Genomic DNA, 13,992 nt, shown 5'->3' with positions numbered 1-13,992 from the left:
AATATGTTTCATATAGACAATTGACCACCCAAGTTGACCGGTGATTCACGAACGTTAAAACTTGTAAAAACTATACGATGACATATATATGGTTATATATATAGTTAAAATGTTTTTATTATAAGTATGTATCTCATTAGGTATTTTAACAATGAGTTATATACATAAAAATGAGACTATTAATTTAAGAAACTCGAAAACGATATATATAACGATTATCGTTATAACAACGTCTTACTAGGTACATATGAATCATATTAAGATATTGATACACTTGGTTAATTATGTTAAATGATAAGTAAATATATTATTAAGTGTATTAACAATGAAATACATATGTAAAAATAAGGCTACTAACTTAATGATTTCGAAACGAGACATATATGTAACGATTATCGTTGTAACGACATTTAACTGTATATACATCATACTAAGATATATTATATATCATAATATCATGATAATATAATAATTTAACATCTCATTTGTTATAATAAACAATGGGTTAACAACATTCAACAAGATCGTTAACCTAAAGGTTTCAAAACAACATTTACATGTAACGACTAACGATGACTTAACGACTCAGTTAAAATGTATATACATGTAGTGTTTTAATATGTATTCATACACTTTTGAAAGACTTCAAGACACTTATCAAAATACTTCTACTTAACAAAAATGCTTACAATTACATCCTCGTTCAGTTTCATCAACAATTCTACTCGTATGCACCCGTATTCGTACTCGTACAATACACAGCTTTTAGATGTATGTACTATTGGTATATACACTCCAATTATCAGCTCTTAGCAGCCCATGTGAGTCACCTAACACATGTGGGAACCATCATTTGGCAACTAGCATGAAATATCTCATAAAATTACAAAAATATGAGTAATCATTCATGACTTATTTACATGAAAACAAAATTACATATCCTTTATATCTAATCCATACACCAACGACCAAAAACACCTACAAACACTTTCATTCTTCAATTTTCTTCATCTAATTGATGTCTCTCAAGTTCCATCTTCAAGTTCTAAGTGTTCTTCATAAATTTCAAAAGTTCTAGTTTCATAAAATCAAGAATACTTTCAAGTTTGCTAGCTCACTTCCAATCTTGTAAGGTGATCATCCAACCTCAAGAAATCTTTGTTTCTTACAGTAGGTTATCATTCTAATACAAGGTAATAATCATATTCAAACTTTGGTTCAATTTCTGTAACTATAACAATCTTATTTCAAGTGATGATCTTACTTGAACTTGTTTTCGTGTCATGATTCTGCTTCAAGAACTTCGAGCCATCCAAGGATCCGTTGAAGCTAGATCCATTTTTCTCTTTTCCAGTAGGTTTATCCAAGGAACTTAAGGTAGTAATGATGTTCATAACATCATTCGATTCATACATATAAAGCTATCGTATTCGAAGGTTTAAACTTGTAATCACTAGAACATAGTTTAGTTAATTCTAAACTTGTTCGCAAACAAAAGTTAATCCTTCTAACTTGACTTTTAAAATCAACTAAACACATGTTCTATATCTATATGATATGCTAACTTAATGATTTAAAACCTGGAAACACGAAAAACACCGTAAAACCGGATTTACGCCGTCGTAGTAACACCGCGGGCTGTTTTGGGTTAGTTAATTAAAAACTATGATAAACTTTGATTTAAAAGTTGTTATTCTGAGAAAATGATTTTTATTATGAACATGAAACTATATCCAAAAATTATAGTTAAACTCAAAGTGGAAGTATGTTTTCTAAAATGGTCATCTAGACGTCGTTCTTTCGACTGAAATGACTACCTTTACAAAAACGACTTGTAACTTATTTTTCCGACTATAAACCTATACTTTTTCTGTTTAGATTCATAAAATAGAGTTCAATATGAAACCATAGCAATTTGATTCACTCAAAACGGATTTAAAATGAAGAAGTTATGGGTAAAACAAGATTGGATAATTTTTCTCATTTTAGCTACGTGAAAATTGGTAACAAATCTATTCCAACCAAAACTTAATCAACTTGTATTGTATATTATGTAATCTTGAGATACCATAGACACGTATACAATGTTTCGACCTATCATGTCGACACATCTATATATATTTCGGAACAACCATAGACACTCTATATGTGAATGTTGGAGTTAGCTATACAGGGTTGAGGTTGATTCCAAAATATATATAGTTTGAGTTGTGATCAATACTGAGATACGTATACACTGGGTCGTGGATTGATTCAAGATAATATTTATCGATTTATTTCTGTACATCTAACTGTGGACAACTAGTTGTAGGTTACTAACGAGGACAGCTGACTTAATAAACTTAAAACATCAAAATATATTAAAAGTGTTGTAAATATATTTTGAACATACTTTGATATATATGTATATATTGTTATAGGTTCGTGAATCAACCAGTGGCCAAGTCTTACTTCCCGACGAAGTAAAAATCTGTGAAAGTGAGTTATAGTCCCACTTTTAAAATCTAATATTTTTGGGATGAGAATACATGCAGGTTTTATAAATGATTTACAAAATAGACACAAGTACGTGAAACTACATTCTATGGTTGAATTATCGAAATCGAATATGCCCTTTTTTATTAAGTCTGGTAATCTAAGAATTAGGGAACAGACACCCTAATTGACGCGAATCCTAAAGATAGATCTATTGGGCCTAACAAACCCCATCCAAAGTACCGGATGCTTTAGTACTTCGAAATTTATATCATATCCGAAGGGTGTCCCGGAATGATGGGGATATTCTTATATATGCATCTTGTTATTGTCGGTTACCAGGTGTTCACCATATGAATGATTTTTATCTCTATGTATGGGATGTGTATTGAAATATGAAATCTTGTGGTCTATTGTTACGATTTGATATATATAGGTTAAACCTATAACTCACCAACATTTTTGTTGACGTTTTAAGCATGTTTATTCTCAGGTGATTATTAAGAGCTTCCGCTGTCGCATACTTAAATAAGGACAAGATTTGGAGTCCATGCTTGTATGATATTGTGTAAAAACTGCATTCAAGAAACTTATTTTGTTGTAACATATTTGTATTGTAAACCATTATGTAATGGTCGTGTGTAAACAGGATATATTAGATTATCATTATTTGATAATCTACGTAAAGCTTTTTAAACCTTTATTGATGAAATAAAGGTTATGGGTTGTTTAAAAATGAATGCAGTCTTTGAAAAACGTCTCATATAGAGGTCAAAACCTCGCAACGAAATCAATTAATATGGAACGTTTTTAATCAATAAGAACGGGACATTTCAGTTGGTATCCGAGCGTTGGTCTTAGAGAACCAGAAAATTTGCATTAGTGTGTCTTATCGAGTTTGTTAGGATGCATTAGTGAGTCTGGACTTCGACCGTGTTTTCTTTAAAAATGATTGCTTAACATTTTTGTTGGAAACTATATATTTTTAACATATGAATATTATGTGATATATTAATCTCTTAACGTGTTTGATATTATGTGATAGATGTCTACCTCTAGAACAAGTCCCATTGACTCACCTAATAATAATGAAGAGTCAAATGTAAATTGGAATAATTTGTGGACTGATTCACAAGTTCCCGAAGAGGAACCGGAAGAAGAGTCGGAACCGGAAGAAGAATCGGAACCGGAAGAAGAATCGGAACCGGATGAAGAAATAGAACCGGTGGGGGAAATAATAAAACGGTTAAGTAAAAGAAAATCCTCAACCAACCGACCAAAGTTAATTATGGTCAATGGTGTTTCCGCCAAGGAAGCAAAATATTGGGAGGATTACCAATTCTCCGATGAATCGGATTCCGACGAGAATTCCGATGATGTTATAGAAATTACCCCAACTGAATTTAAAAAGGCAAAAGAAAATAATAAGGGAAAGGGCATAAAAATAGAGAAATCTAATTCCAACCCCGATGAACTTTATATGTATCGTCAACCCCCGAAGTCCTTAAGTTGTAACAATGACCCGGGAACCTCTAAACCACCAGGTTTTTCTAAACCAATGTGGAAAACGACGGTTCGTATTAGGGGAACATCATATATCCCTAGAAACTTGGCAAAACGAACCAAAACCGAAGAAGAAGAAACGAGCGAGTCGGAATAAGATAGTTGTATTCGTGTGGTGTAATATATGGAATATAGTGTTCTTATGCTTTATGATATATGTAAAAATTGCTTGTATTAATAAGTATTTTTTTTTATGAATCTAACTCTTGTCTATTTTACAGTTTAAAAATACAAAATGGATAGACAACCCAATATTTTAAGAGACCTACCCGGAGACATGATTGATGAAATCTTGTCTAGAGTCGGCCAGAATTCTTCGGCATAACTATTTAAGGCGAGATCAGTTTGTAAGACATTCGAAGAACGTTCCAAGAATGTCTTGGTTTATAAGAGACTTTCGTTTGAAAGATGGGGGATATCACATTGGGAAACCCATAAGTTACGATGTGTTTACTTTGACGCATATATTGCGGGGAACCCAAATGCTATTTTACGCAACGGGTTAAGAAATTATTTTGACTCAATATATCCGAATATTGGACTTCGTGATTTAGAAAAAGCGGCTAACATGCAACATAAAGAAGCATGTTATGCTTACGGATTAGTAATGTTCGCTTCTCACCAAAGTGAGAACAAGAACATCGGGCTACAACTATTAAACAAAACGTTTCCACAAGTGACGGAGTCGGTAATTGGGGTAAGAAATGAGGTTTTTAGATTATTACGGGACTGTTGGACATTACGTAACCCTCGTCCCTTTGATGACGTTACAACACGCTGTCTTATCAACGGCCATAACGGTTATGTTGCACAAGACCAAGGATGGGAAGTAGTCCTAGTAAAACCAGAATGCATGACTTGTTTCTGGACGTATGAATTACGTGTATTTATTGCCTTTGCTGAACGACTTGTGTACTAGCTAGAATTGTCTTCACAACTATCTTGTATCAAAGTTATTGTGTGCTATATTTCATGCTTTATGTAAAATAAGCGGTATTGTAAGTTTGTAAAATATTGTATAAAAGTTTGAACGCGAAATATTATTATAATCAGTTTTTCATATAGAATTGTAGTAGTTGAATTGTATATTAGCTACTAAGTATGAACTTAACGGGTAGGTACTACCCGAATTTAAACTTATAAAACGCTAATATGAAGAAAAAGCTTTTATAAATGAGTTCATATTATGCTACCAAATACTATTAACTACTCTTAATATTCTGTATGATTAACTTGTTCCATTTAACTATTTTGAAGGAAATGGCACCGACTACTCGACACACCGTGAATATGAATGAAGAGGAATTCCGTACTTTTCTAGCTTCAAACATAGCCGCAGTACAGGCTGCGCTACATACCAACAATAACCTTGGATCTAGCAGTACAGGAAATCGTGTAGGATGCACCTACAAAGAATTCACTGCCTGCAAACCTTTGGAATTTGATGGAACCGAAGGACCGATCGGATTGAAACGGTGGACCGAGAAGGTTGAATCGGTGTTTGCCATAAGTAAGTGTACTGAAGAGGACAAAGTGAAGTATGCTACGCATACCTTCACAGGTTCTGCGTTAACATGGTGGAATACCTATCTAGAGCAAGTGGGACAAGATGATGCGTACGCACTACCGTGGTCAGCATTCAAGCACTTGATGAACGAGAAGTACCGTCCCAGAACCGAGGTCAATAAGCTCAAGACAGAACTTAGAGGGTTACGAACCCAAGGATTTGATATTACCACGTACGAAAGACGATTCACAGAATTGTGCCTATTGTGTCCGGGAGCATTCGAAGATGAGGAAGAGAAGATCGACGCGTTTGTGAAAGGATTACCGGAAAGAATCCAAGAAGATATAAGTTCACACGAGCCCGCCTCCATACAACAGGCATGTAGAATGGCTCACAAACTAGTGAACCAGATTGAAGAAAGAATTAAAGAACAGACTGCTGAAGAGGCCAATGTGAAGCAAGTCAAAAGAAAGTGGGAGGAAAACGGTGATAAGAATCACCAATACAACAACAACAGCAATTACAACAATAATCGCAACAATTATCCCAACAATCGCAACATCAATCGCAACTACAACAAACGGCCCAACAACAACAACAACAACAACAACAACAACAACTACAACAATCATCCCAACAACAATAATAACCGCAACAACAACAACAATCAGAAGCAACTATGCCAAAGGTGTGAAAAGAATCACTCGGGGTTCTGCACCAAATTTTGCAACAAGTGTAAAAGAAATGGTCATAGCGCGGCGAAGTGTGAGGTCTACGGACCAGGGGTTAATAGAACGAAAGGAACAAATGGTGTCGGAACGAGTAGTGTCGGAGCAAGTTATGCCAATGTAGTTTGTTATAAATGTGGAAAACCAGGCCACATTATTAGAAATTGCCCGAACCAGGAGAACACGAATGGACAAGGCCGTGGAAGAGTTTTCAATATTAATGCGGTAGAGGCACAGGAAGACCCGGAGCTTGTTACGGGTACGTTTCTTATTGACAATAAATCTGCTTACGTTTTATTTGATTCGGGTGCGGATAGAAGCTATATGAGTAGAGATTTTTGTGCTAAATTAAGTTGTCCATTGACGCCTTTGGATAGTAAATTTTTACTCGAATTAGCAAATGGTAAATTAATTTCAGCAGATAATATATGTCGGAATCGAGAAATTAAACTGGTTAGCGAAACATTTAAGATTGATTTGATACCAGTAGAGTTAGGGAGTTTTGATGTGATAATCGGTATGGACTGGTTGAAAGAAGTGAAAGCGGAGATCGTTTGTTACAAAAATGCAATTCGCATTATACGAGAAAAAGGAAAGCCCTTAATGGTGTACGGAGAAAAGGGCAACACGAAGCTACATCTTATTAGTAATTTGAAGGCACAAAAACTAATAAGAAAAGGTTGCTATGCTGTTCTAGCACACGTCGAGAAAGTACAAACTGAAGAAAAGAGCATCAATGATGTTCCCATTGCAAAAGAATTTCCCGATGTATTTCCGAAAGAATTACCGGGATTACCCCCACATCGATCCGTTGAATTTCAAATAGATCTTGTACCAGGAGCTGCACCAATAGCTCGTGCTCCTTACAGACTCGCACCCAGCGAGATGAAAGAACTGCAAAGCCAATTACAAGAACTTTTAGAGCGTGGTTTCATTCGACCAAGCACATCACCGTGGGGAGCTCCTGTTTTGTTTGTCAAGAAGAAAGATGGTACATTCAGGTTGTGTATCGACTACCGAGAGTTGAACAAACTTACCATCAAGAACCGCTACCCACTACCGAGAATCGACGACTTATTTGATCAACTACAAGGCTCGTCTGTTTATTCAAAGATTGACTTACGTTCCGGGTATCATCAAATGCGGGTGAAAGAAGATGATATTCCAAAGACTGCTTTCAGAACACGTTACGGTCATTACGAGTTTATGGTCATGCCGTTTGGTTTAACTAATGCACCAGCTGTGTTCATGGACCTTATGAACCGAGTGTGTGGACCATACCTTGACAAGTTTGTCATTGTTTTCATTGATGACATACTTATTTACTCAAAGAATGACCAAGAACACGGTGAACATTTGAGAAAGGTGTTAGAAGTATTGAGGAAAGAAGAATTGTATGCTAAGTTTTCAAAGTGTGCATTTTGGTTGGAAGAAGTTCAATTCCTCGGTCACATAGTGAACAAAGAAGGTATTAAGGTGGATCCGGCAAAGATAGAAACTGATGAAAAGTGGGAAACCCCGAAAACTCCGAAACACATACGCCAGTTTTTAGGACTAGCTGGTTACTACAGAAGGTTCATCCAAGACTTTTCCAGAATAGCAAAACCCTTGACTGCATTAACGCATAAAGGGAAGAAATTTGAATGGAATGATGAACAAGAGAAAGCGTTTCAGTTATTGAAGAAAAAGCTAACTACGGCACCTATATTGTCATTGCCTGAAGGGAATGATGATTTTGTGATTTATTGTGACGCATCAAAGCAAGGTCTCGGTTGTGTATTAATGCAACGAACGAAGGTGATTGCTTATGCGTCTAGACAATTGAAGATTCACGAACAAAATTATACGACGCATGATTTGGAATTAGGCGCGGTTGTTTTTGCATTAAAGACTTGGAGGCACTACTTATATGGGGTCAAAAGTATTATATATACCGACCACAAAAGTCTTCAACACATATTTAATCAGAAACAACTGAATATGAGGCAGCGTAGGTGGATTGAATTATTGAATGATTACGATTTTGAGATTCGTTACCACCCGGGGAAGGCAAATGTGGTAGCCGATGCCTTGAGCAGGAAGGATAGAGAACCCATTCGAGTAAAATCTATGAATATAATGATTCATAATAACATTACTACTCAAATAAAGGAGGCGCAACAAGGAGTTTTAAAAGAGGGAAATTTAAAGGATGAAATACCCAAAGGATCGGAGAAACATCTTAATATTCGGGAAGACGGAACCCGGTATAGGGCTGAAAGGATTTGGGTACCAAAATTTGGAGATATGAGAGAAATGGTACTTAGAGAAGCTCATAAAACCAGATACTCAATACATCCTGGAATGGGGAAGATGTACAAGGATCTCAAGAAACATTTTTGGTGGCCGGGTATGAAAGCCGATGTTGCTAAATACGTAGGAGAATGTTTGACGTGTTCTAAGGTCAAAGCTGAGCATCAGAAACCATCAGGTCTACTTCAACAACCCGAAATCCCGGAATGGAAATGGGAAAACATTACCATGGATTTCATCACTAAATTGCCAAGGACTGCAAGTGGTTTTGATACTATTTGGGTAATAGTTGATCGTCTCACCAAATCAGCACACTTCCTACCAATAAGAGAAGATGACAAGATGGAGAAGTTAGCACGACTGTATTTGAAGGAAGTCGTCTCCAGACATGGAATACCAATCTCTATTATCTCTGATAGGGATGGCAGATTTATTTCAAGATTCTGGCAGACATTACAGCAAGCATTAGGAACTCGTCTAGACATGAGTACTGCCTATCATCCACAAACTGATGGGCAGAGCGAAAGGACGATACAAACGCTTGAAGACATGCTACGAGCATGTGTTATTGATTTCGGAAACAGTTGGGATCGACATCTACCGTTAGCAGAATTTTCCTACAACAACAGCTACCATTCAAGCATTGAGATGGCGCCATTTGAAGCACTTTATGGTAGAAAGTGCAGGTCTCCGATTTGTTGGAGTGAAGTGGGGGATAGACAGATTACGGGTCCGGAGATTATACAAGAAACTACCGAGAAGATCATCCAAATTCAACAACGGTTGAAAACCGCCCAAAGTCGACAAAAGAGCTACGCTGACATTAAAAGAAAAGATATAGAATTTGAAATTGGAGAGATGGTCATGCTTAAAGTTGCACCTTGGAAAGGCGTTGTTCGATTTGGTAAACGAGGGAAATTAAATCCAAGGTATATTGGACCATTCAAGATTATTGATCGTGTCGGACCAGTAGCTTACCGACTTGAGCTACCTCAACAACTCGCGGCTGTACATAACACTTTCCATCTCGAATTTGAAGAAATGTTTTGCTAAAGAAGATCTCACTATTCCGTTAGATGAAATTCAAATCAACGAAAAACTTCAATTCATCGAAGAACCCGTCGAAATAATGGATCGTGAGGTTAAAAGACTTAAGCAAAACAAGATACCAATTGTTAAGGTTCGATGGAATGCTCGTAGAGGACCCGAGTTCACCTGGGAGCGTGAAGATCAGATGAAGAAGAAATACCCGCATCTATTTCCAGAAGATTCGTCAACACCTTCAATAGCTTAAAATTTCGGGACGAAATTTATTTAACGGGTAGGTACTGTAGTGACCCGAACTTTTCCATGTTTATATATATTAATTGAGATTGATATTTACATGATTAAATGTTTCCAACATGTTAAGCAATCAAACTTGTTAAGACTTGATTAATTGAAATATGTTTCATATAGACAATTGACCACCCAAGTTGACCGGTGATTCACGAACGTTAAAACTTGTAAAAACTATACGATGACATATATATGGTTATATATATAGTTAAAATGTTTTTATTATAAGTATGTATCTCATTAGGTATTTTAACAATGAGTTATATACATAAAAATGAGACTATTAATTTAAGAAACTCGAAAACGATATATATAACGATTATCGTTATAACAACGTCTTACTAGGTACATATGAATCATATTAAGATATTGATACACTTGGTTAATTATGTTAAATGATAAGTAAATATATTATTAAGTGTATTAACAATGAAATACATATGTAAAAATAAGGCTACTAACTTAATGATTTCGAAACGAGACATATATGTAACGATTATCGTTGTAACGACATTTAACTGTATATATATCATACTAAGATATATTATATATCATAATATCATGATAATATAATAATTTAACATCTCATTTGTTATAATAAACAATGGGTTAACAACATTCAACAAGATCGTTAACCTAAAGGTTTCAAAACAACATTTACATGTAACGACTAACGATGACTTAACGACTCAGTTAAAATGTATATACATGTAGTGTTTTAATATGTATTCATACACTTTTGAAAGACTTCAAGACACTTATCAAAATACTTCTACTTAACAAAAATGCTTACAATTACATCCTCGTTCAGTTTCATCAACAATTCTACTCGTATGCACCCGTATTCGTACTCGTACAATACACAGCTTTTAGATGTATGTACTATTGGTATATACACTCCAATTATCAGCTCTTAGCAGCCCATGTGAGTCACCTAACACATGTGGGAACCATCATTTGGCAACTAGCATGAAATATCTCATAAAATTACAAAAATATGAGTAATCATTCATGACTTATTTACATGAAAACAAAATTACATATCCTTTATATCTAATCCATACACCAACGACCAAAAACACCTACAAACACTTTCATTCTTCAATTTTCTTCATCTAATTGATGTCTCTCAAGTTCCATCTTCAAGTTCTAAGTGTTCTTCATAAATTTCAAAAGTTCTAGTTTCATAAAATCAAGAATACTTTCAAGTTTGCTAGCTCACTTCCAATCTTGTAAGGTGATCATCCAACCTCAAGAAATCTTTGTTTCTTACAGTAGGTTATCATTCTAATACAAGGTAATAATCATATTCAAACTTTGGTTCAATTTCTATAACTATAACAATCTTATTTCAAGTGATGATCTTACTTGAACTTGTTTTCGTGTCATGATTCTGCTTCAAGAACTTCGAGCCATCCAAGGATCCGTTGAAGCTAGATCCATTTTTCTCTTTTCCAGTAGGTTTATCCAAGGAACTTAAGGTAGTAATGATGTTCATAACATCATTCGATTCATACATATAAAGCTATCGTATTCGAAGGTTTAAACTTGTAATCACTAGAACATAGTTTAGTTAATTCTAAACTTGTTCGCAAACAAAAGTTAATCCTTCTAACTTGACTTTTAAAATCAACTAAACACATGTTCTATATCTATATGATATGCTAACTTAATGATTTAAAACCTGGAAACACGAAAAACACCGTAAAACCGGATTTACGCCGTCGTAGTAACACCGCGGGCTGTTTTGGGTTAGTTAATTAAAAACTATGATAAACTTTGATTTAAAAGTTGTTATTCTGAGAAAATGATTTTTATTATGAACATGAAACTATATCCAAAAATTATAGTTAAACTCAAAGTGGAAGTATGTTTTCTAAAATGGTCATCTAGACGTCGTTCTTTCGACTGAAATGACTACCTTTACAAAAACGACTTGTAACTTATTTTTCCGACTATAAACCTATACTTTTTCTGTTTAGATTCATAAAATAGAGTTCAATATGAAACCATAGCAATTTGATTCACTCAAAACGGATTTAAAATGAAGAAGTTATGGGTAAAACAAGATTGGATAATTTTTCTCATTTTAGCTACGTGAAAATTGGTAACAAATCTATTCCAACCAAAACTTAATCAACTTGTATTGTATATTATGTAATCTTGAGATACCATAGACACGTATACAATGTTTCGACCTATCATGTCGACACATCTATATATATTTCGGAACAACCATAGACACTCTATATGTGAATGTTGGAGTTAGCTATACAGGGTTGAGGTTGATTCCAAAATATATATAGTTTGAGTTGTGATCAATACTGAGATACGTATACACTGGGTCGTGGATTGATTCAAGATAATATTTATCGATTTATTTCTGTACATCTAACTGTGGACAACTAGTTGTAGGTTACTAACGAGGACAGCTGACTTAATAAACTTAAAACATCAAAATATATTAAAAGTGTTGTAAATATATTTTGAACATACTTTGATATATATGTATATATTGTTATAGGTTCGTGAATCAACCAGTGGCCAAGTCTTACTTCCCGACGAAGTAAAAATCTGTGAAAGTGAGTTATAGTCCCACTTTTAAAATCTAATATTTTTGGGATGAGAATACATGCAGGTTTTATAAATGATTTACAAAATAGACACAAGTACGTGAAACTACATTCTATGGTTGAATTATCGAAATCGAATATGCCCTTTTTTATTAAGTCTGGTAATCTAAGAATTAGGGAACAGACACCCTAATTGACGCGAATCCTAAAGATAGATCTATTGGGCCTAACAAACCCCATCCAAAGTACCGGATGCTTTAGTACTTCGAAATTTATATCATATCCGAAGGGTGTCCCGGAATGATGGGGATATTCTTATATATGCATCTTGTTATTGTCGGTTACCAGGTGTTCACCATATGAATGATTTTTATCTCTATGTATGGGATGTGTATTGAAATATGAAATCTTGTGGTCTATTGTTACGATTTGATATATATAGGTTAAACCTATAACTCACCAACATTTTTGTTGACGTTTTAAGCATGTTTATTCTCAGGTGATTATTAAGAGCTTCCGCTGTCGCATACTTAAATAAGGACAAGATTTGGAGTCCATGCTTGTATGATATTGTGTAAAAACTGCATTCAAGAAACTTATTTTGTTGTAACATATTTGTATTGTAAACCATTATGTAATGGTCGTGTGTAAACAGGATATATTAGATTATCATTATTTGATAATCTACGTAAAGCTTTTTAAACCTTTATTGATGAAATAAAGGTTATGGGTTGTTTAAAAATGAATGCAGTCTTTGAAAAACGTCTCATATAGAGGTCAAAACCTCGCAACGAAATCAATTAATATGGAACGTTTTTAATCAATAAGAACGGGACATTTCAGCACCGCTCTTTCTTTTCGACTTAAGGCATCGGCCACTACGTTTGCCTTCCCGGGATGGTAACGAAGCTCGCAATCGTAATCGTTCAAAGTTTCAATCCACCGTCGTTGTCTCATGTTTAGTTGCTTTTGATCGAAAATGTGTTGGAGACTTTTGTGGTCGGTAAAGATAGTACTCTTGGTTCCATAAAGATAGTGTCTCCACATTTTAAGTGCAAAGACAACGGCTCCGAGTTCGAGATCTTGCGTCGTGTAGTTTCGTTCATGAATTTTGAGTTGTCGGGAGGCATAAGCAATGACTTTCTTTCGTTGCATCAATACACACCCAAAACCATGTTTCGAGGCATCGCAATATACAACAAAATCATCATTGCCTTCGGGAAGTGACAAGATAGGAGCGGTGGTTAGCTTTGTCTTCAAGATTTGGAACGCGGATTCTTGCTCGATCGCCCAAATGAATTTCTTTCCCTTGTGAGTTAATGCGGTTAGAGGACGTGCAACCAAAGAGAAGTTTTCGATGAATCTACGATAGTACCCGGCGAGACCCAAGAATTGACGAATGTGAGTAGGAGTAGTAGGAGTCTCCCATTTACTAATGGCTTCGATCTTCGTGGGATCGACTTTAATACCTTGATCACTTACAACATGACCAAGAAATTGAACTTCCTTCAACCAA

Source organism: Rutidosis leptorrhynchoides, chromosome 9, assembly GCF_046630445.1.
Source record: "Rutidosis leptorrhynchoides isolate AG116_Rl617_1_P2 chromosome 9, CSIRO_AGI_Rlap_v1, whole genome shotgun sequence".
Taxonomy (NCBI): domain Eukaryota; kingdom Viridiplantae; phylum Streptophyta; class Magnoliopsida; order Asterales; family Asteraceae; genus Rutidosis; species Rutidosis leptorrhynchoides.
Note: the sequence above shows the minus strand (reverse complement) of the source record.